Source organism: Mustela lutreola, chromosome 7 (assembly GCF_030435805.1).
Source record: "Mustela lutreola isolate mMusLut2 chromosome 7, mMusLut2.pri, whole genome shotgun sequence".
Classification (NCBI taxonomy): Eukaryota; Metazoa; Chordata; class Mammalia; order Carnivora; family Mustelidae; genus Mustela; species Mustela lutreola.
Window position 1 is genome coordinate 36,101,147 of NC_081296.1, and position 24,244 is coordinate 36,125,390.

Genomic DNA, 24,244 nt, shown 5'->3' on the forward strand with positions numbered 1-24,244 from the left:
CTCTCTCTCTCTCTCTCACATGCCACCAGCTGGGGCAGGTGAGGCCCTTGGGAAGGGTGGGGTTTCTGGCCCCAAGTTGGGGGTGGGGTTCTGAATACAATTCCCCACCCACTGGCTCTATGACCTTGGGACAATCAGATCTCTGAGCCTCACTTCCCTTCTCTGTAAAATGAGGATACCGGTGTTCTTGCCTGGTCCGCTGGGAAGATAAACAGAGAGAAGGGGTCCCCTGCCTGGCGCTCAGTGGTATCCAGCCAGCACCTGGCCCAGGAGGCAGGCCTAGAGAGGGGTGTAGGCAGAGCCCCCTGGGGGGGTCTCTCTTGGAGACTGAGCTTCCTGATTCCCAGGGACCCACTCACCCACCCTTTCCTTCCCCACCTCTCCTGATTTATTCCTTCACCATATAGTCTCCAAGGGCAATTTCCATGAGTGGGGAGTGGTCCTGAGGGGCTCCGTCTCCTTGGCAAGGCCACCAGACACAGGCCTCAGGCTGGAAGTTCAAGAAGGCAGCTCTCGAGCATGCCAGCTATGCAGCCTGGGCCAAGCTCCCTCCTGTGCCCTGGTTTCCTCCACCTCTCAGATGAAGGCCCGAGCCCCTACCAGAGCCATTGCCAAGAGGTGCCCATCTGATCAGTGCTTCTCAAAGTGTGTGCAGGCCCAAGGGGAGTCTACGTGGTACACAGACAAATGCTTTTATTTTCACAGATATGTGTTTATTCTTCCGTGTATCAAAAATAACAATAATATTAGCAATACATCACAGCAGTGACTTCACGGATGTGTGGCTTGGGGAGCGCTGAGAAACCCACTTTCAAATATGAGTCAACACAAAGGCAAGGACTAGGAAAACATGAGTACAAGTGGCCTCCAGTGGGGGCTCAAGCCTGAGACGATGGGAAGGAGAGGCGGAAAGCGGGCCTCTCACCTGGCCTGGTTTCCAGCTGCCCTCCCCAAGGGTAAGCAGCAACCTGCCTTCCTGGAGGGTCAGGCTGACGCCTCATTCCCCTCTTGGTTCCCCACGTGACACCGTCCAACACAGGCCTAGGTCCGTAGGAGGACTCACGAGGCCTTCCAGATGGGATGCATGGAAGGAAGCTTGGGTTGATGGGGTGCAAAGATGGCTGCCATCATGTAGGCAGAAGATGGCCTCTTGAAAGAGGCAGCAAAGGCCTCTGGGTCCCTCTGAAGATCAATATTCTGTCAAGTCCAAGATGTGAATGGTGGAATTTCTCACTTACATAGAAGGTTAAGATGGAGGGACTCTTGGGAGGCCAGCATCTTCTTGTTTCATAGGCTGCCAACCTCTCGAACAATGAGGCAGGGAAATGGGCACTGAGCAAGTTTCTGGGCCCACTAAGGCTTTCCTGACCTGACAACAGAGCTATGGGCAGGGTAGATCCTATAACATAGAACTAGCTTAGCTCCACAGTTAGCCAGCCCCAAACTCCACCCTGGGCTGCCAGCAAGCCCCAGCCCTGCCTTCCAAAGGCGGCTGTTCCTAAAGGACAAGATAGGACATAGGGGTGCCAGCCTGGGACAGACTGGTAACCAGAGCCTGGCCATTCCCTCAGGCCTGAGTCCTCCAAGCCAGCCCTAGCCAGGCAGGGGTGCCCCCGGTGGCTGCCCAAGCTGGCTCCAGGTAGACTGGCATAAGCCAGCCAGGCCCAAGCCAACCCAGGCAACCCTGCTCCTGGCAGGCCTCCAGACCACCTGGCTGGCGGCCCCGAGCCCAGTTTCCCCTGAGCCTGGCAGGGCAAGCCATTTCCACAGTGCCACCCCAAGCCCCCAGCTGCCATGTTCCAAGATAATGAATGGGCCTCCGGCTTCCTTCTCCCCAAACCTTCCTGAAGCTCCCACTCTCCTCAGCAGCATCATAAGGAGTTGCTATGGCAATGGGACCACAGGCAGAGCATGACAATGATTTGGGGCAGGGAGCTCCCCTGGACCCGGGCTGGCTTGTGTGCAGAGTTCCACAAGGGACAAGAGATCCTGGCTGCCGGCCTCACAGCCAAGAAGGGGAAGGAGACCACCACAGAGCGGGGGGGCTTCCCCCCTGCACTCCCGGCTCCCTGCCTGTTCAGGGGAGCCCAGGGAGCTGCAGGAACCAGAGGTCTGTGTGTTCAACAGGACTGCGACGTGCCCTGGGGACATGAGAACTCCACAGAAAGCCCCACTCCAGGGTGCTGCCAAAGGTTCTGTGGAGCAGCGCCCGGCAGGTGCTGAGCAAACACCACCATCGAAGAGGAGGGTCCTGGGATGAGGGGGCGCAGGGGATGGGGAGAGAGACTGAGAGACATAGGCCTGTGCCTGCTCTGGTCAACACAGTCTCAGGACCACAGAGCTTGAGGGACCCACGCCCACCGAGCCGATGCGCAGACAGAGGGTCAGGGTCACCCAGCCTGTCAGCAGGAAAGTCAAGCCCAGAACCCATGTCTCTTCTTCCCCAGACCTGAACCCTTTACCCAACTCCCCCAGCTTCCCATCCATGAATCCCTCCATCTATCTGTCCATTCATTCATTCACTCATTCATTCATTCTAGTCTTGGAAAGGGCCTATTTTGTGTTGGTGATTGGGATAAAGAGACGTAAAAGGGGTGCCTGGGTGGCTCAGTGGGTTCAGCCACTGTCTTTGGCTCAGGTCATGATCTCAGCGTCCTGGGATCGAGTCCCGCATCGGGCTCTCTGCTCAGCAGAGAGCCTGCTTTCCTCTCTCTCTCTCTTTCCCTCTCTCTGCCTGCCTCTCTGCCTACTTGGGATCTCTCTCTGTCAAATAAATAAATAAAATCTTTAAAAAAAAAAAAAAAAAGAGACGTAAAGGACACCACTGCTACCTGCCAGGACCTCAGAAAGGAGACAGGCCATCATGGACAGAAGGAAGGTGCTGGGACAGAAGTCGTGAGGGACGTGGGGGAGCCCAGGGAAGGTCCCCTCAGTGCCCCACTTCTGGGCCATGCTTCAAAAAGACTCCGGGTCTCCCTGACTCGTCTCCCAGCAGCTCCTTCAGCTCAGAGCCTCCCGACGGCCCCATACAGAGCTCTCCAGGGCGAGGCAACACTGAGCCCATCTGGGGCCCTCAACACCCAGAGGTGTTCCCCATGAGCACCCCCAGTCCCTTGGAATAAGGACTCATGAGGATAGTGCCTTGCTACACAGAAGGAGATCCCAGAATACCATGCCTGCCTGCCTTCCCCCTCTGCCTCCCCCAGGCTCAGCAGCTTCCTACCTTGTTCCTGCCTTCCCTGGCACTTCCCTCGAGCCAGGCCTTTGCACTAGGCCTGGGGCCCTGCCCTGAGCAGAGAACAAGTGAGCCCTAGCCATCGGTCACTGCCTTTGTGGAACTAAGTCCCAGTTTCTCTGTCAGCAACAGGAAAGTTCCCTCCCGTGGTGTTTGGTTTTTTGGTGGGAGAGGCTCGGACTGAAAGAGCAGGAGGGAACACCTTCCAGAGCTGTATCCTACAGGAGCCACGCCTCTCAGCAGCTGGTACAGACCCCCAGGACCTATTATAGCCAAGTGGAAACCGAGATCCCAAGAGGTGAACCCAGGTCGCCCAGCGCTGAGAAGGCGAGATGGGGAATGACGAGTGAGGACAAAGAGGCTGGGTCTGGGACCTTGGAAGTGACAAAAAGAACTATCTAAGAAGGCTCCCCAGGGGAAGGGAGACTTAGTTTGGCTCAGAGATTGCCCTAAGGCTCCCAGCAGGAAACAAGTGTCTCTGAAAAAAAAACAAAACAAAAAAACTGGCCCATAGCCTGTCCCATCAGCCCACAAGACTTGGGGCTAGGCTAGGTGGGCTGGGCGCGTTCTCGCCAAACCCGCCAGCCTCGCAACCCACTGAGGACTGCCACAACTGCCATCACCCGTCCCTAATTATTGCTGTCCTACAGGAAACCAGCTAGGGGTAGAAAAACAGCAGAGACATAGAAAGGAGGGGGCAAGCACATGAGAGACAGAGATCTAAAGAGATACAGCGTGACCACGACTCCAAAGCCAGACAGACAGAGGGAAAGGCAGTAACAGAAAAGAAAGGATAGACGCACCATCCCTCCCTCCCCCAGAGCCAGGGCTGCAGCTGGCAGGAGAAGCCTGCAAACCGGAGCTTTGCAAAGATTTTTCAGCAATAAAATTCTTATTTGAAATGAAATCTTGTGCAGTGGGGGAAGGCTTTCTATGCCAGACATTAAATCCAGAAGCCATAAAGTGAAAATTTGATAAATCCAAGTATATAAACACGTAAAACATCTGTGCAGCAAGAGACACTATAAACAAGTTAAAAGGCAAGTGAGACACTGGAAGGAAACATCACTAATATACAAAGAGCCGCTACAAATCAATAAGAAAAAAGACAGAAGAAGAGAAAATTGGCAGTGAATTAGAAATCCACAAAGGAAGAGCTCAATTGGCCAATAAATGTATGAAAAGATGTTCTATCTCACTAGCGATCAGGGAAATGCAAATGAAAATGACATGATACCATTTTTTGCCCATCAGATTGGGAAAAATTAAAATGATTGATAACAACCAGTGCTGGCCAGGATGTAGGGAAATGAGCACTCATAGGCCATTGGAGGGAGGGGGAATTGGCTCAACCTTTGGAAGGGTAATTTGGCAATATCAAAAAATGCTTTAAACCCACACACCCTATAAACCAGTAATCCCACTTCTAGGAGCTTCTCCTATAGAAACCATAGCAGAGACACTCACTTATATATATTCAAGGATGCTCACAGAGCATCACTGGTAAGAGTAAATAAGAAATTAGAAATTACCTCGGTACTTATCAATAAAGGAATGTTCATATAAAATCCAGCACATCTCTACTCTGGCATAGTCTGCAGCCATTTGATAGAAAGAGGCATATCTATGTATAACAATATGAAAAAAACCAAGCTGTACCATGCTATTTCAGAATGAGCCTATTTTTATAAATAGCAATTTGTTGGTATATGGCCCAAAAGGCTGGAGGACAATACCCAGATGTTACAGCGAACACCTCTTAGGAGGGGACGAAGGAGCTGCCACGGGCTCTTATCCACAAATGCACTGTTGGATTTTCTTTTGTAATCAGAAAAACAAAATCAATAGTTAATGGGTTTTTCCTTTAAGTCCTGCCCGAACCTTCATATAAAATGCAGATCTAAGCAGCCGTGCTGTGATGGGAAGGGAAGGGGCCTACCCAGCTCCTCCCTGGCCTCCAGAGCCCCCAGGCACCTTCCCAGACACCCAGGCTCTGGAACAAGTTTGAGAACCTATGCTGGAGAAGGTGCAGCCCATATGCCTGCACCCTGAAACCAAGGCCGACAGGCCAGAAGGTTACTCAAGGTCACACAGATGATCCAGACCGTCTGGGGCTAACGCCTGGGCCTCTGGCCCCTGAGCAGGGCCCTGGTTCTCCACCGCTAGCATGGGCGGCTTCCTGAGGTGTCCAGAAAACCCTGGGATAACACGTTCTTGGGAAACTCTAGGCTTCGGCTCGGGGAGTCCAGGGGGCGGGGTAACCTGAAAGAGTCTTGACATAAAACTCGAGGGAAGGAGTCTTTGAGGCTCAGCTCTGGAATCTTACAGGGTTCTCTGTATAAAGAGAGGGGATGGGTGAGCCCATGGGCCCACCAGGCAATGGGGCCCGGTGTGTGCAGGTGTGCAATGCTCACAGAGGGGAGCCCACGAGGTCTGTGGGGAGGCACTGTGGAGGGTATGTGTGTGCTCACGTCTGCAGTTAGAGTCAGTGGGACCGCACGCACACTTGTGTAAGCATGTGTGCATATGTCAGCACAGGCAGCCAGCAGACCTGCGGACAGGCCAGGAGCAGGTGGTAGACAGCAGAGCCCCATCCCCAGCTGGCCCTCAGCCTCATGCCTGACCCAGTGCCTCCCAGGGCTCCCCTCCCCTCCGCAGACTGGGCCGTCTGCCACCAAGAAAGAAACAGGCCTGGAAAACTCTGTGCTTGTCGCTTCCTTTGCAGGGATGCTGCCCCTCCCTGGCAAGTCCCGGTGTCCTCCAAGAGGCCTCTCCCAAAAGGCTAGGGTGGGAACACCTCTGTCCTGTCCTGACACCCCAAGCAGTGAGTGCTGACGGACATGATTTCCAGGGCCAGGGGTGGGTCCTGCTCTCCTGTGCGCCCAGAGCCCAGCGCAGGCCTGGCACCGACAAGGCATCAAGGACTCATGTTTGTGGGAAGAACGAGCGGGTGATCCTAATGCTCGACCCCAGCTGGGCACAGAGTGGCGTCTTCACGGGGTCAGAGCAGAAAGAGCACGGCCTGGGGACTGGTGACATTCTCCAGGTCACATGGGGAATGATGAAAGCAGGAGTTTCTAACGGGTCCCAGGGAGAGGGGACTTGGGAATCTGTGAGCCTTGAAACTGCACCAAACTAGATGAGAATTTACGCATGCTGTAGGGGAAGGGGGCGCAAACCTCCCTCCTAACCACCCCAGGGCTGCCTGGGGAGGGAATGAGCTCCTTATCAGCAAGGGGTGCAGGCACAGACTGGACCAGGTGAGGTCACAGTGGGTGAATGGCAACCCTGAGTCTCCTTCTTGGACTCTCTGGGCCTTGGCTCCTCCTGTCTTACACCGCAGGGCTACCACACAGCGTCCTTGTGAGTCCACTCTGAGTGTGAAAGGAAGTGCCAAGGTCATGCAGGGGTGAGGCTCCAGACTACAGAGCTGAGTGTTCAGTCCTCCCACTTGATTGTGGCCTGAGTCCCTCATCCCTCCTCGGGTATGGGACAGACAGGCTTCCCTAACGGCCCCTTACTACTAGCTGGGCCTGCAGAGCCTAGGTCCTTCTTGGGTGCCCCCATCACTATGTCGCGCAAGACGGTGAGCCCAAAGAGGACAGGAGCAAGAGGTTTCATTATGAGTCTGGCCTGGGGCCGAAGAGCCCAGGGACCAGACAGAAACACTGAGCAGGGGTGGCAGCCAGGCCAAGGGCCCACGAGCTCTCGGGGGCCCCCAAACTCACTCTGACCCCCCACGGGGCCTCTCTCAGACTGGCCTGGGGAAACTGAGGCACCGAGAGAGCCCACCGCCCAGGTCACACAGGGACTTGGTGGCAGATCTGGGCCAGGATACCGGGCTTTCTGCCCTAGCTGAGCTCACTCTGGGCATAACTGCACCTTGGCCCCCTCAGGCAACTCAACTCGCCTCAGCACCCCCATAATCCTGCCAGAGAGAGGCAACAGGGCTCCAATCAACTGATTCAAACGCAGGCCTAAAGCATGTCCCAGATCTGGCCACTCTGAGCCTCAGTTTCCTCCTCTCTAAAATGAGGCACAAAAGCCCACCTCCTGCTCCTGTTGTGGGGGTCATACCAGCATGGACGTATAGCTTGCTTAGAGTGGAACAGGGGCCCTTCCTAACCACCCCTATCTGGGCCTCAGTTTCCCTAGCTCTAAGCTAGCAGTTTGCCCCAAGTTATTCCCCAGGTCCCCAGAGCCTCACACCTGTGTGAGCAGGGAGACCAGGGCCTGCCCTCGGGAGCTCCCTGCTGGTGGGCAGATGACAGCTCTGGCCGGCCATCACAGGGCTCCCATGCCCTGCCTTTACGCTGCTCATCTCTAGCCCTCCTGACTGGATCACACCCAGCCCCCTCCACTCCTCAGCTGCCTATCCCCTTCAGGCACTAGGTTTGCACCCCTGTTCCAGGGGCCACACGAGGCTCAGAAATGGAAAGCCCAGTGGAAGCCAGGCAGTGATCAAGGAAGGCTTCCTGGAGGAGATAGGATGAAGTGGGTTAAGTACACAAGGGGCCCTGAATACCCAGATGAGGAATTCAGACCCCAAGGAGCCTCTGGCAGTTCCATAGGTACCTCCCCTACCTGAGTCCATGCATTGATGCCTGACCCAGCCCAGGCCAGCCTCGGGGCTGTGTCTCCAGCCCAGGTCTAAAGGGGAGAGGGCACTGGGCATGAGGCTTCCCCTGCCCCTCGTCTGTAGCTGTGGACTGTGACTCCATCCCAGAGAAATTGGTCCTGGCTGGTGAGGCCCCGCAGCCGCTGGGACCTCACTGCAAACAGCGCAGCTGCCGGAGAGCACCGTCTGGCCAGGGAGGGCTCCCCGACAGATTAAGAGCAATGCCGGCCCCGGACTCATTCATATTCCGGTCGGGCTGCCGGCTTCAATATGGCTGAGAGACGCGAGGGCAGAGGCGGCCCTCCGAGAATGCCCGGCGATGATTCCTCTCCGATTCCAATTTATTTTCTATCATTAATGCTTTTGAAAAGCCCCACACGCTCTGCAAACAGGGAAGGAGCACAGGGCTCGGGAGGGGAGGGGAGGAGAGGAGGGCCCGGGGCAGAGGAGAGCACCGCAGAGGGGGTGGGGGCAGCCAGCTAGGGCCCTGAGACCTGGGTTCAAAACCCCAGGCCCTCTCCACCTGCCTATACAACCCTGGGACAAACCTGGGCGATCCCTGGCAGTGGGAAATGGCCACCTGCTCAGCCACCTCAGGGGATGTTTTCTAAGGTCACCTGAGGGGTCAGAGGTCAGCGGGCTCCGTACACCCTAAAGGGTTTTAAGGAACCCAGAGCCAGGCAAACCTGACTGACTCTGACAACAGAGGACTATGAGCTGGACTCCTACCCTGGGGGCTCCTCACCCCAGGGTCCAGGGAAGGCCTGGGGCACCTCTTCTCACAGCACAAGCAGAGGAGAGAAGCACCAGGAATTTGGATCCTGTCTTGTTGCTGCCGGACCAGCCTCGCAGTGGGCAGCCCCTCCTCTCCAACCCCTGCTCTGAAGCCAAAGGGATCTCCCCAACATGTCCTCAGTTCCAAACCCTTCCAGAGCTCCCCTCACCCTTGGGATCATGTCCAAACTCTCCACCTCCGTGGAAAGCTCTTCCAGGCAACTCAGGGCCCAGCCTGATAGCCTCCCCTCCTCCGCTGCCAGACCCCACCCTCAGCTCTGGTGCTCACCACCCCTCATCTCTGCACACGCTTTTCCTGCTTCTTGGCCTCTGTTCACCTGCCACACTCCTTCCCCCTCCTCACAATGCAGCCCAGGCCCTCCCCTGGGCCGCTTTTCCTCACTGCCCTGCCCTGCCCTGCACTGGGATCCTAAGTAGCCAGCAGCCCCCTGCGTGAGGTCTCAGAAATGCAGCAATAGATTTATCTGGAGGATCCTCGCCCATGGGGAGCTCCTGTGGCCAGTGGCTGCCTCTGACCCATCCAGGTGCACCCCTGGGGCTTGGCAAAGCGCCTGGCTCACAGTGGGGCCGCTGATCCAGTCCACTGTTCTTTTTTTTTTTTAAAGATTTTATTTATTTATTTGAGAGAGAGACAGTGAGAGAGAGCATGAGCGAGGAGAAGGTCAGAGGAAGAAGCAGACTCCCCGTGGAGCTGGGAGCCTGATGCGGGACTCGATCCCAGGACTCCGGGATCATGACCTGAGCCGAAGGCAGTCGTCCAACCAACTGAGCCACCCAGGCGTCCCCAGTCCACTGTTGTTAACTGAGCTTGTACTCACACTCTGTGCTGGGTGCTGGGGATGCGGCAGCAAAGACAGAGCCAGTCCTGGCCCTCGAGCTGCTTCCCCGGGGTGTGCTCCAGGATGTCTGCTGAATGAATGAACGGACATAGGACCACCTTCTAAATGGGGAAACTGAGGACCGGAAAGCAAAAGGCCCTCTCCAAGCGTGCTTCCCCGCCCACATCTTTCTCTACTCCATTTCTCTCCCAGAATCTTCTTAGCAGCCATGAGGAGAAACTCAAAACGATAGGTTAGAAAAAAAAAAAAAAAAGGGAAGAAGAAAATGTGGTGGATTTTTCCCCCTTTCTCCATAATGTAAAGAAAATTGCTTTTGCCAACTATCGCAGCTTAAAAGCAATTAGAGTTTTTGGAGGGGACTCTGGGCACAGGCAGAAGCGACAGAGTGAGCGCCCAGCACAAAATTTTTCCAGCATTTGTATCAAGCAAAAGGGAAAAAAAGGTGTTAAAAGCAGCAATTTCCGCAGCAGAGATGGTGGAGATAAAATATTTACAGCCTCCAAGGGAGGGGCTTGGGAGGGGCCAGGGACCCCCGCTCCCCACTCTCACTCCACGCTCTGGAAGCCCCGGAAAGGGAGCGCAAAGAACAGAGACAGACGAAGATGAACCACGCCCTCGGCCTATACTGATATGGGCTCAGAACAAGGAGGGGAGAAGCCTCCAGACACCCTCTGTTCTCTCACCTCTTCACCCATGGCCCATGGTCACTAACCAGCCCAGCCACCAGACAGCCATCTCTCCAACCTTCAGACCTGGCTCTGCTCAAATCCAGAGAACATCCACGGCTCCAGGCCGGCACTGGAGGCCTGCACAGCCCGGTCCCCCCTCCGCCCTCATCTCCAGATGCTGTCAGCATGGCACACTGCCCTGTTTCTGTCCCACCTCCAGGCCTTTGTCTGATCAGGAACCATAGGAATGTGCACCACTCCCCTGAAGGGGAGTTAAAGCAGGTTTGAGGATACAGACCCAGAGCCAAGGACATACAGCCCTAGACCCCAGCAGGCCTCTCCTCTCCACCTTTCACCTGACCCTTGGTCCCCTCTCCAAGTACAGAGCAGCCACCAGAGGTCCTTCCCGAAACTTAACTGCCCTCCTCCCAGCAGCAGCACAGACCCAGGCTCATACCTAGTTTCAAATACCAGCTCCCCCACTCACTCGCTGTGTGATCTTTGCAATTCTCTCAGCCTCTCTGAGCCTCAGCTCCCTTATCATTAAACAGGAATAGTGATAGTCCATCTCTCACGGGGTTGTTCTTAGATTAAGTGAGGTAGTGTATGTAAATCCCCCAGTCCTGTGACCAACAGTTGGTGTTCAACGAACTCAGCCTGGCCCTACTCCACGCTCAGTGCTCAAACGTGCCTCCCCAGGCCTCTGGGTGGCCCACGTATATGCACACGGGCTCCCCCACTGCCTTGCAGTCACCTCATAAATGCACAGAAGGCCCCCACCAGCTAGGAGCAAAGAGGGCGGGAGGCTCTGAAGGGCTCTCCACACACCCAGAAGCCCAACCCCTCAGCACAGCGCTGTGGAGCCTCTCACTCACTTTGGCTGGGAAGGATCCCTCCTGAGAACTGCAGTAAGCCTCAACCAGAACCCTTAGCTTCTAGCAGGCCTGGTGGAAGCTCAGCCTCCCCTCCAGCCGGTGGCTGCTGCTCCCTGAGCCACCCCCCAGGCCCCACTGGCCAAAGGCAAACACCAAGGCCCAGGGAACAGCAGTGAAAGGTGTAGCCGAGAGCAGAAGCCCGGTCCAGAAGACAGAGTGGTCCAGCAAAGCCAGGGTGTTCTAGCCTCAAATCCCAGGTTCCTCACTGACCAGCTGCGAGACTGTCTAAGCCTCAGTGACCTCGTCTGTAAAACGGAGCCCATGATCTCCACCATGCAGGGCAGTTGTGTGCATTAATAAAGGTACTGTTCTGTGCCCTGCCTCAGTTCCAGCAGGCACTGTCCCACCTGCCCCCTGGACTCCAGGCACTGTGCTCACTCTATCCCTCCAGCACTGGGAGAGCGGAGGAAAAGGATGGGGGAAGGGGCAACAAGGACCTTCCCTCTTTCCTCTGACCTTTCCCAGCCCCCTTTCCAACCACAATAGACAGGCTGAAACCCATACCCTGTCCGCCCTGCCTCACTCTTGGGACAGAAGGAGCCCATGACCTGCCTCATTGTAGCAGGAGGAGTGGTGACGTCATCCAGATCAGACAGGCCCCATCCAGCCTCTCGTGCAAGCTTGGGTTGTTTTCCTCTCCTTTCCCAACTGCCAAGAATACACAGGCTTGATGCAGAGTTTGGCAGCACCATAGGACCACAGACCAGGGATCAGAGAGTGCTTTGATATCTCTGTCTCTTGCTCTCCCTTTGGTTACCTCTCTCCCAGGGGCCTCTCCTGCCCCACTTCCTGTCCTCGAGAAATAAGCCTGGCACTATTCAGGGCTCTCCTCATTGCAGAGACAAAGATGGGAGAATAGCAGGCAACTCCCAGCCCTGGATGGCTGGACCTCAGGACACCCCATTAAAGCCTTCTTCCCGACTTGCACGCCCATTCTCCTCCCTGATAAGTAACTAGGAGAGCGTGACAGTGCATGCATGTGTGTGTGCATGCACACACACACACACACACACACACACACACACACACGCAGAGGGAGGCAGGCCCTAATAGGGGAACCTGGTCCCACCCCAGGGATGACTGACAGCCCTTTCCCAGCTGGGCCTGCCTTCTCCCCTTTGCACACTGGGGAGCACTAGTGTGTCTAAACTACAAGCCCAGCTGGCCCAGAAGCAGGGGTTCCTGAGACTGAGAAGCCAGATACCAGACTATTGCCAAGGCTCTACAGTGCTCTTCACTGTGAGCCCTAAGACAAGGATAACCATGCCCTGTGCCTCAGTTTCCCTTCCTGAAACCCGTAACAAAAATGAGATCATCTCTGGGGCTGCCTTCTAGTTCCAACTTTCTTCAATTCCATACCTGGGACCTCGGTGACCCTGGCAAAATCAAGAGATACTAAGTCATTAACAGCCAAATAAGGAGTCCCAGGCACATGTGGGTGCTGGGGGCAGGATCCCCTGACCTTAGGGAGACAAGAAAGCCCGGGGAGGCCCGCACCTGCCCTGAGCTGGCAGAAGACACCAGTCCTATAAGAGTCTCCCCAGGGAAAAACTGGGCTCAGACAGGAGAGCAGGAGAGAGAAGGACAGCTCCTCAGTATGGCTAGAAGCATCCAGGGCTCTCCCCCGTTCCAGCACACAGTCACGCCAGAAGCTCACCCCTCTGGTGCCTCACTTCCATCTGTTCCGAAGGTACAGTCTTCAGCCCAGCCCAGATCTCAGGCTCAGCACCAAGCCCCTGATACGCAGATCCCCCCCGCCCCCAATGAGAGCCCAGACTGGGATCCTAAGCCCTCTTATCAGGCAAGCCCTCCCCTTGCCTTCCCCACTGTTCCCCCCAAGCTGGATAGTAGGGGGCAGCGCTGTTTCTTGTGCCAGCAGAAACTCCCTTCACTTGTATGGCCAGAGCCTGATAACATTCTCCTAAATTAAACAATAAACAAGACGTTGTTTTAGGTTTCCCTGACGCTGCAGTTCCTGATTAATCCCGCAGCAAACAAAAGGAAGAGAGCAGATTAACCTAAAAGACAGTCACTTCCTGTTTGCAGGCAGAACCCCCAGCCTGAGCCAGAGGAACCCCCTCCCCCAAAGATGGAGATCCTGCTGCAGCCACCTGCCCAGCTCTGGACCACCAACGCCCTCCCCCTCCCCCTTCCCCTGGGCCTCCCCCTCCCCCTGGCAACGCTGCCAGTCCCAGGCTGTCATACCTGTGGCCACCTCCTAGGTCCCGCCTCTCCTGTCCCTTACCCATCTTTGCTCTGTGACCTTGGACATGTCAGGCCACCTCTCAGGGTTCAGTCCCTCATCTGACAGCATCCTCATCTCTCAAGGATAAAATGAAAAGGAATATATGACCACTTGAGGTTAAACAGAAATTTTTTCTCATATCTTTCAGAGACCAATGCTGAAATATTTAGGGGTGAAATGGCATGATGTCTATAATTTACTTTAAAATACTCTGGGGGAATAAAGATAAGGCAAAATGTGGCAAAATGTCAACAATTGTTAAATCTAGGTAAGGCTATATAAGGTTTCCTATTCTAGTCTCTCTACCTTTCTGTATGTTTGGAAATGTTCCTAAGAAAAGTTTAAAAAAAAAAAAAGGCCTTGGTGACATGAGCCAGGAGCCCCACACACAATGCCCTGTGCTCCTGGCGATCCTGAAAGGCAGCTAGGTCTCTCAAGTAGGTTAAACATCCCTCCCCCCAACACACCCCTTGCTGGTTCCTTTATGTGGTTTCCCTAGAAATCACTTTTGCACAAATTCCACTGAGTCCTGACTCCACATTGAGAAGCCTTAGAACATTCAGGAGCCAGACAGAGCACTTGGGAGAGACAACTGTAGTCTTCCAAGCAGCCCGTCCCTCCCACCCACCAGCTCACTGTCCCTTCTGCTGAGCAGCCCTGAGCTGAGGACTGTGATGCCGGCTCTCATCGCCAAGGAGCCACCACCCTCTCCAAGCCTCAGAACGCCCTCACCCATTCAGCACAAATGCCGTCAGTGACGGCCAGGCTGTCTCACTCAAAGGCACAGTGTTACCCCAAAGACTGAGATCCCCATTTAACAGATGGGAAAGCAGAGCCCCAGGGCCAGTTGAGACCGGGATTGGAGTCTGCCTCCTATGTTCCAGAGGCAGAACATAGAAGCTGGGGACAGAGGGAGATGGAGTCTCCCTCTCCCCAACCCTCTGTCTCAGCCCTGGCAGCTCCAATCTAAGACAGTGTGGCCTACACCTCCTTTCCTCTGACTCCTGTTTCTGGAGCTTCCCGGTCAGGAAGTCAGTGGTCATGGTCGCAGTCTCCCAGCCAGGCCCAGCTGACCCACACCAACACTAGCTAGGCCCTCTCCACCAATCGATAATGGAAGAATTATCAGTACCCCAAATAATCAGTCACTAATTGCCAATGCCATGCAACTCTCCAGAGCCAGTTATGTGCGGCCAATGACTGGGCACCCCAGCGCAGCCAGGTGGAGCCTCCAGGAGCAAGGAAGTCCGTGTCTGTGGTGAGCACCTCAGCAGAAAAGCCATCCATAACTCGGGGGCTTTTCAAGTAGACGTTCCAGGCCTCGCCCACATCCCCAGGCTCAAGAGGCAGGAAGAAGTGGCGTTGGCCACAGGGGCCCTGGGGGCTTCCCCTCATGTCTCTGCGCCCGCCTAGCCCCAGGTGCCTGGACATGGCAGGTACCCAGGATGGAAAAACCTGGTCCCTACCACCAAGGCGTCCTAGAGAGATAAACCACCATAGTTCACAGGCCACCCATACACTAGGCCTTGCACACAGTAGGTGCACAGTCCTGAGGAAAAAGCAGCTACTTCTAGCTGGAGACTTGAAATACGGCACATGGGCCGAGTATTAAACAGTGGGAGGGAACCACAAGGGCAGAGGCAGAAGAAGGCACCAGGTGGTGGGGACAGCACGGCCAGACCCTGGAGGAAGAAAAAAGCCACAACAGGTGTGAAAGGGACAGTGAGTGGCATTTGGCTGGCACCTGAGTGCACACAGAGGACCAGAGGGAGATGGCTGGAGCGAAGGCTCCGACCCCATGCAAGGCACTGTGGAGTCCAGTCGCCGGCCTGAAGGCAATAGGGAGGGTTCAAGGGCCACAGCCAGCGTGGCCTTGGGAGACCATTAAGAACTACTGTGCGCAAGTTTGCTACTGAGTGCGGGCTGCATACCCCAACAGGGCAGGGGCTGGGGTGGCTCATCTCTGTCCCCAGAGCGGCTAGCACAGCCAGGCCCAGAAGAAGCACCCCAAAAGTGAATCGCTGAATGATCCTAGGACCAGCAGCTGCAGGACTGGGGACTCCTGGACTCGCAGCTGTGGAACGGCATGTCCGTATAAAAATAGGTATTTTGAGGGGTACCTGGGGGGGCTCAGTCTTTAAGCTTCTGTCTTCAGCTCAGGTCACGATCCTGAGGTCCTGGGATTGAGCCCTGCATCGGGCTCCCTGCTCGGAGGGACACACGCCCTGCTTGTGTTCCCCTCTCTCACTGTGTCTCTCTCTATCAAATAAATAAAATCTTAAAAAATAAAAATAAAAATGGGTATTTCGGGGCACCTGGGTGGCTCCGTCATTAAGCGTCTGCCTTCAGCTCAGGTCATGATCCCAGGATGTCTCTCTCTGTCACATAAATAAATAAAATCTTAAAAAAAAAAAAGAAAAGAAAGAAAACTTAAAAAAAAATAAAAATAGGTATTTAGAGTTGAGCCTCGAAAACAGCCTTGTGAGGCAGGCACAGAGGTAATTCTCTCCCGTTTACAAAGAGGGAAGCTGAGGCTCAAAGAGGGCCCAGACGCTGACCTGGCCAAGGTCACACAGCTGGTCAGGGACAGAGCCCAGTGCCCTCCCCGCCCTCCCCAAAAAGCAGAGCCCTACTGGCCTAGGCTTCACCAGGAGGTGAAGGCCCCCTCCTCCCTCCTCCCAGTCCCCACCCCCACTCCCACCTGGCCAGCAGAGCAGAGGGTGTACATGCTGCCCCACTGAGGGTCACCCATACCCACCCCAGCTGCGACTGACTGCTTGTCACCATGACAGCCTGTCCTTGTATCTGTGACGAAGACAGGGCTGGGTGGGGAAACTTTAGGACTCCCAAGCTTGATCTAGACAGGCCTTGTCGAAGACAGACCAACTTCTCCCCAATCTCTACCCCCAAGGTTTGGGAAGAAAACCCATGGAGCAATTGTTGGGACCAAGGGTCCACCCAGCTTGCTGTGCAACTCTAAGAATGCCTTCCCGGTTTCCTCATCTGTGAAACGGGGCAGGCTCTCTGCCTCCTTTGCAGAACTGCCATGAGGTCTAGAGGAGGGAAGGAGTAGAAAAACTTACAGAAAGCCGTAAAGCAGATTTTGTTCTGGAAAACAGTAATAATAAGTTTTCTCTCTACTTCGGTCTAGATATGGATACTTTGAGAGGCCTCATTTCCCTCTCCCAGCAGAGAACAAAAATGAACCAACATTCCCTGAAGATTCTTATACGCATCAGGCCAGTGCCTGCCTTCCGCGTGTCACTTTAAAGTACACCCATGACACCCCAATGAGGCAGGGATATCATTCTCCCGTGGTACAGATGAGGAAACCGAAGCTCAGAAAAGTGAAAGAACTTGCCCGAAGTCACCCAGCCTGGAAGCAGCTGAGCCAGGACTCAGACCCAGATCCAGAATCCATCCACGCCCACACCCTTTTGACCACCCCAGGCTGATTCGAGGGACCCGTTTCCACACCCCCCAAATCTTAGAGCTACAGAACCCACGCCCAGGGCGAGGCTGCGTGTCACACACACTTACTCCGCTGAGCCCTGAAGCCCCGACATCAGATGCCCTGTAGCACCCACTGCCTGTGCATCGCCAGTGCATCCGAGCCGGGGGGAGCGGAGGGACCGTGGAGGGCACCTGGCACAGCTGGCCTGGGCCTAATTGGATCAGGCCTGGGCCTGAAGCCGCCTGTCCGGCCGCTCTGGCAGATGGGTGTTGGAAAGGGACCATCTGCCAAGACCCAAGCTTCATGTCCAAACCAACCTGGACACCAAGGCTCCATTCTGGCCTCCTCCCGCCCCGACCCCAAAGGCTGGCAGTGCCCACATAGATCCAGAAGGCCAGGATGGCAGCCGCTCCTTCTCCTTCAGCGGCTGGCGTCTCCCCTGATGGGGCCATATGGCCCCATATGCTCCCTGACAGCTGGACTGCAGAAGCCACTGCTTGAGGACGTCCTCTGCCGAGGCCTCGAGGCCCTGGGCATGCCACCCGCCCCTGCCCCACAGACCAAAGACCCAGCCAGGAAAACCCCAAGCAGGAACACCCTGCCCCCAGCTTGTCCTGTGATCTCATTCAAGCCACCACCCGTCCCCGGTCCTCCAACTCTTCCTCTGTCCAAGAGAAGTGTGACCAGCACTCTACCCCTTCTCTTTGTAGCCCACTTCCACGGTCACAGATTCCCACCCAAACCCACCCCAGGTCTCCAGGGAGACAAACTTATCCATTTTGCAGACCTAAACACAGAGGTGGGAGGGATCAGGGGAACTGCTCAAGCACACCCAGTGGGAGGGCCAGTTTTTGTGAGTCTCAGACACTGACTACCTTCCTCTGCCCAGGTAGTGGGACCCGTGATATTCCTGAGGCCCTGCCCAACTCGGGATGGATGGCGTCCTCTGCCCCACAAGGCTCCTCCCCAGGTGGAATCTCTCCACCCTCCTGGGGTGGAAAACCATCCTGTTGCCCTCACCCCAGCCTGGATTCCCTTGACAGCCTCAGGACCTCATCCCCGCCTCCGGCTCCCCTGGCCAACCCCTCCCACAACCACCAGAGGGAGCTGTTGAAACTGCAGATCTGCTCGCGGGTTCCTCCAGAACTTCCACCCCGCAGCCCCTGAATGTGGAATCAGCCCACACTCTCAGCTGGGCACTCCAGACCCTCCTGGGTCTTGTGCCAACCTGCTCCGGGCCGGCTGTGCCCCAGCATGAGCTACTCCCTTGCAAACATGCTCCACCCATGCCTGGTGCTTCCCACTGCCATGCCTTCCCTAACACTGTGCCATCTGCCTGGAAAGCCCTCCCTTGTTCGTGCTCTCCTTCCACTTATGCATTCAGCATATTCACGGGGCTTCTACCAAGTGCCAGAAACATCTGAGCAGGTCAAAACACACCAGCCTCCACTCCACCTGAAACAACCCGCTGCCAAACGCTGTCTCACGTCCCTCTGCAGCTGCCCAGCCCACTCGGCCTCATACCCAGGATGGATACCTGTGTCCCTTCCAGAACCCACCCAGGGAGGGACTTAGGCTTGTCACTGGAATCCCCAGGACTCAGCCCAGGCCTCAAACCAAGAGAGGACCCCAAATGTGGAGCAAGCCCCTGACTGGAGAATTCTAGGCAATGAGGAGCAAGGCCAAGTCATGGTTCTCAGGAGCAGATGTGCAAGCCCCAGAAACCCGTGGAGGAGACTCTGGTTGGCCAGAGTGGCCCCCAGGACCTCCCAAATGAGGCCTGAGTAGTCAGGGGTAAACTTTCCCCCCAGTCAAATCACCCCAAGGCCCAGCCCACCCAACAACTTATCACAGAATTTGTTAGAATATGACACTTTTCTAATTTAAAACACACCCACAGCAGAGTCAGAGACTGGCTGGAGAGGGAAAGAAGGGGTCCCACTGGTCAGAGGTCTGAGGGGGAGTAGCTCTTCCTAAAGCTAGGGGCACCTGGCTGGGATTCACACCCCTGACAGCACAGACCCAGGGCCAAAGAGGTACCCTGCTCCCTCTCTCCCCATGGCTCGAGACCAAATGGCAGGCTCAGCCTGCTGGGTCCTGCGGTGGGAAGGGGGAAGAAAAAGCTGGGCAGAGATTAAAGTGGACCTGGGTAGCAGGGAGGGCACCAAGCAGGCACCAGGCCGCGCTCTAGCCACCTGGGGGTCAACCAGAGCATCAGTCGACACACAGGAAAGCGGAGAGCTCAGGGAGCCACAAGGGGATGGAGAAGGGGGGAAGAGAGAAAAAATAGAAACAATGGGTAAGAAAGGCCACTGAGTGAGAGCAGGGCTACTGGAACATGAAGCCAGTAAAGAGGCTGAGCAGCCACCACAGAACACAAGAGCACCCCAACCCCAGGAGGAGCTTTGGCCACCGCTGGGCAACAGCTCTCCCTGCCCCCAGAGGCCTCTAAGGACCAAAGTGGCCCTGGGGATGAGTCCAGGCTGCCACCAGGTCAACATGGAGGAGAGCACTCACAAAAGCCTGCCTGGGGCTGAGAGCTGGTCTAGCTTCTGTTCCTCAGGTGGGCCACCAGTGTAGGAAGTGGTCCCAAGAGCCCCCAGAGTCCATTCCCCCCAGTGCACACTGAGATGTCTGTGAGGAAGCCATCTCCCTGAGGTGAGCTCTCTGGGCCAGATGGGGCTCTAGGATGCAGATCTCAGGAGAGTGGAAAGGATTCCAGAACCTAGCCTATAGGGCCAGGCTGGGGGTGGGGAAACCCCTTTGATCCCCAGAACAATACAGACATCCCAGTGGATGGATTATAGGAAGCCGGTTTGCAAACCAGGAAGCGGAGCCCAGGTAGACTCCATCCCCAAATCTAAGAAGCAAAACTTAATGAAGCTGGGGACAAGAGGTGCCAGAAGTCAAGCTAGGGAGAACAAGGTTGAGAATGGCTATGCCCATCTTCTTGCCCACTTGGGAAGGGTGCTGGTCACAGGCAGCCGGACAGCGGCCCCAGGAGACTCTCCAGAAGCAGGAAGCCAGAGTCCCTCCCCATCTCACCAAGACTAGGGTGAAAGGCTACCTTCCCAGTGGAAAGGGGCTGCCTGGAGCCTGGAGTTCTCCTAGTTCCATTTCTGTCTCAAAACCGCCGTCTGTGAAATAGAGTGGCCTTGCGTCCATGGGCCTTGCACTCTCACCAGGTGGCTGACAAGGCTCCAGAAGGATAAGGAAGTGGAAGCAAGGTTTAAGCCTGAAGGTTGGTCAAACAAAATATTGCCATCCCCCAGAGAGCCAGGTAGATCCTGCATAATGCATAGGCAGAGAACCAAGATTTCTGACCCCCATGGGCTAACAATGAGTGCCAGGAGAGAGCACAGGAACAAGGACTGCTGGGGAACCCAACTGCTCCAATGCAGAAACCAGAGCCCAGAGGACAGATTCAAGGAGCAATCAGGAAAGACTTCCTAGAGGAGGAAAAACCTGCCCTGGCAGCAAGGAGGATTTGTATAGAAGTCCTAACCTCTGACCTTTCCTTGGGCCTCTCTCTGGAGGGGACCTGGTCCCTCCATCTCAGGGGCACCACCTAGGGCTACTTCCCCTCATCCATCCTATCCAGGGGCAGGATTGCCATTTGGGGAGGGGACCTGGGAAGTTCCCTGAGGCTGCCAGCAGTGGGCGGGACAGGAGTGTGGAAGGAGACTCAGGAACAGAGTGGGGTGGGGAGGTGCACAACACAGGCACAGCCCTGACACATGGTAGAGCACACAGAAGCCTGGCTCCAAGCAAAACAGGCACAGGAGCCGGGGGTGCACCAGGCCAGAGACCTAGAGGTTCTCCTTTCAATGCCTGGCCTCTTGGGAGCTCCTGGGGGCCAGATCTAACGCGATGTCTCTATCTGGCAGTTCCCTTCTTTCAGCCGCCTGTCCCACGCAGCAGAAGGCGCGGGCACACACATGTACACACAGGCACGTCTCCCCACTCCCCACCTCAAACCCTGTGTCCTCAGCCTGGCTGCAAAGACGACCTTGCGGCCCCAGGACCTGGAAGCTGTCGCCGCGCGGTCCCACCGGACCCTGGAGGAGTCACTGGAGTCCAGCGCCGGGAGCGGCTCCAGCGCGGCGCCAGGGTAAGGGACTGGTGTCCCAGAGAGCCGGTGGCTGTGCCGATGGGGTGGTGGAGACGCACCCCTTGGCCTGCCGGGTGGCACAGCCGGCGCCCCCGTCCCATCCCTCCCTCGCGTTCTCTCCTCAGGAAGGCAAGGCCGGAATTCCTCCATTAAAACGCCTCCATCTCCTCTCCCCCCACACACAAAGTTGCTCCAAGTCGCCGGGGTTCCGGCGGCAGGCGAGGGTTAGGCGGGGCCGCGCAGCGGGCGGGAGCGCGGTCACGGACCGGGATGCCGAGCGCGCCCCATCCATCTCCGCGCGTGCACGCACCCCATGGGCGCGCACCCCACCCCCCACCCCCACCCACTGCCCCTGAGGCTCCCGCCCAATCAGAGGCCGCGCACGCGGCGCTGCCGGCGGGCAGACACCCCAGCTCCCCGGCCTGCGCCCCGCCGGCCCCCGCCCAGCCGCAGCGTCCCGGCCTGGCCGCACTCACCGTCCCGGGCGCGCACTTTGCGCGCCGCTCCGCTCCGGGCCCGCATTCCCCGGCTCGGCTCTGCTCCACTCCGGTTCCCGCTCCGGCTCGGGTTCCCGCTCCGCAGGGCTCGGCTCCGAGATGGTGGCAGCGGCAGCGAGCGAGGCAGGGAGGGCGTGTGCGTGTGTGTATGTGTGTGCGCGCGCGGCGTGTGCGTGTGCGCGGGAGGGCCCCGCGCTCCCCTGCGCGCCCCACTCCTGCCTCCTGCTCTCCACGCTGCGATGCCAGCAGAATCCCTAACGCGCGCTCCCACCCACCCGGGCGCTCACACTCGCACACACACGCGCAGCCCCGGGCGCGCACACATCCCCGCCGCCGCACACCCGGCTCCGCACTCCTGGGGCGCTCACAAAGGCCCCCTTGCCCCGGCCCGCCGGAGCCCCCGGAGCGCGGCCCGCGGGGCCTATGGACTGGCCCTGCGTCCCTTTCCCGGAGGGCCCGCCTCAGGTCCCCCGCCGCTTCCAGAGGGGGCCCCTCCGGCTTCCCCGCTCCCCCACCATGTCCGGCCGGGCCGTACTCGCCTCCCGAACCCCGGCCGGGGCGCCCAACTCTGGCTTCGGGCGCTCCCACCCGAAGAAGCCGGCCCCCTCCTCCTCGCCTGCGCCGCCGCCCGTGCCGCGTGTTCTCTCACTCCTTTCTGCCCCCCCCCTTCCTGTCCCTGCCTCTCCTTTTATCTCTTCTCTTTTCTCCCACCTGCTCCCCGTTCCCTGTCCTTTCTCTCTCCCGCTGTCTCTCCCTCTATCCTGCCGCCGCCCTCTCTCGCGCCCCCTCCTCCCCACCGCCCTGCGCTGCCTCTCACATTCTCCGCATTACACTGGGCGCCGCCCGCCTCGCCGGGCCCAGGGTTCGAGAGCTCAGCGGGCGGCGAGGGGACCTGCCGCGCCCGGCCCCGCCGCCACCTCCGCTCTCCGCTCGCTCCGCGGCTCCTGCCTCTGGCCTGGCGGGCGGCGACGTCCCGCTCTAGCCTCGGCTGTCGCTGACAGCTCCCATCTCGCCCGGGCTTAAAGGGATAGCGCACCGGGCTCGACCTGCCCCACCCGGGGGCGCCAAGGAGGGCAGCCTCGCCGCGCCGGAACTCTCCCGGGCGGTGGCGCAGCCGGGGCGGTGCGGGCGGCGCCCTGTCAGCCACGGTTGATCCCGGCCCTCCGGGGCTGGAGGTGAGTCAAGGAGAAGGGCGGTTGGGAGCTGTCCGGACCGTGCCATCCAAGGGGCGCGCAATGCTTGTTGGCGGCTAAGCCTAGGGGCAGGCTGGGGTGTGGGGCACTGCGTCCTGGGCGCCGGAGACTGCGGGGCCAGGAGGAGGGATCAGGGAAACAGCTGTCCGGATCTGAGCCCAGGATGAGGACACCTGTCATGCTGGAGGACAGGGCTCATAGGATGGCCTCCCACTCCTGCTGTGTGACCTTGGGCAAATGCCTGCCTCTCTCTGGGCTTCAGTTTACCCTTCCTTGGAAGGACATTGGCTTACATCATCTCTGGGGCCATGCCGAACTCTGATACGGTGTTAGATCCCATAGGAGAAGGAGTCCCAAGCCAGCCCTTAGCACTCAGAATCCCACCCACTCCTTGCCTTGAGAGCTGGGGCAAGGGCAGAGGCTGCACTCCTTCCCACCCCACCCTCACCAGCCCTGCTCTGCCTCCTCCCTCATTCTTTGACCTTTCTCTCCACCCTCATCCGGGGAACACGGCAAAGTTGAGAGGTACAAGGACCTACCAGGGACAACACATTACAGTTTATAGAACTCATTCCCATCCAAGATCTCCCTGGAACTTCATGATGCCCCTGAGAAATAAAGTTTAAGTTCACCCCTAAGGCTTCCTGTCAGCTTGATCCTGAACAGGCCTGATGCATAAGCATTTCATCTTCTGTGTACCCCACACCTACTTCCACCCCAGACAGACCCTCACTCTCCAACCTCCGCAGAGGGATGTTGCCCATTTGCTTACTAAGCATCTATTATGTGTCCCATCCTATGCTAGATACTGGGGACACACAGATGATTTAGACACAGTCCTGCCCTTAAAAACATGAAAGAACAGGAGATAAGATGGACTTTGGGGGATGGAGGAAGTCCAGGAAAGCTTCTGGAGAAGGTGGCATTGAAGCCAGGTATTGAAGGATGAACCGGAGTTGGTCAGGCAGAAAGGAACCAAAAGGGCATCCCATGCCAAGAGAAGAGCATCTGCGAAGACATGGTAGTGGAAAATAGGGAAGGATGGGTGTATTTGAGGAAAGAGAAGCTATAAGAGCCTTGAATTGATGTGTTTCAACTTTGTTCTAGGGCAGCAACAGAGCTGCCACTTAGCAAATCCAGGCAGAAGTCCTCCCCATCTCTCGGCTGTCACAGAGGCATGGCTAAGGTCTTCCAGAATCCAGAAGCTTTTGAAAGGAGCCTCCTCTCCTCTCCTAGCAAACCCAGTCCCAATCTCTGCTCCTAGTTCTGCTGCCAGATGCAGCACAGCCTCCCCCTGCTGACGGGAGCTGGAAATAGGAGAAATCCAGGCTTTGCTCTGGCTGTGATGTGAGTCCAGAGAGAGCCGAACTTTGGCGCCCCCGCCCCAGCAAGGTGCCCTGCAGAGTCCACACTGTGGTGATACCCGGTGCCACTTCCAGCCTCAGTGTCCTCCTCTGTACAATGGGAGTAAAAATACTCAGCCCCCAAGGAGGCTGGTGAAGAATTCGTAAAGAATAATGCACACAGAGTCCCCCGGGTGGTTCAGTGGGTTAAAGCCTCTGCCTTCGGCTCAGGTCATGATCCCAGGGTCCTTGGTCATGGTCTCAGAGTCCTGAGATCGAGCCCTGCATTGGGCTCTCTGCTCTGCAGGAAA

At 56.9% G+C, this 24,244-nt stretch overlaps 1 protein-coding gene across 5 annotated transcripts in view; it reads right to left on the reverse strand.

Annotated features, from left to right (window-relative positions):
* LINGO1 (leucine rich repeat and Ig domain containing 1) overlaps window positions 1-22,432 on the reverse strand; it is a 190,382-nt gene extending 167,950 nt beyond the window's left edge. For 4 of the 5 annotated variants that reach the window (XM_059180317.1, XM_059180312.1, XM_059180315.1 and 1 more), the window contains exon 1: window positions 21,377-22,431. The gene's annotated coding sequence lies outside the window, so the exon portion shown is untranslated. Of the gene's footprint in view, window positions 1-21,376 lie in introns of all 5 variants that reach the window. The other variant, XM_059180316.1, reaches the window with a different exon arrangement.
* Between the last annotated feature and the right edge of the window lie 1,812 nt (window positions 22,433-24,244).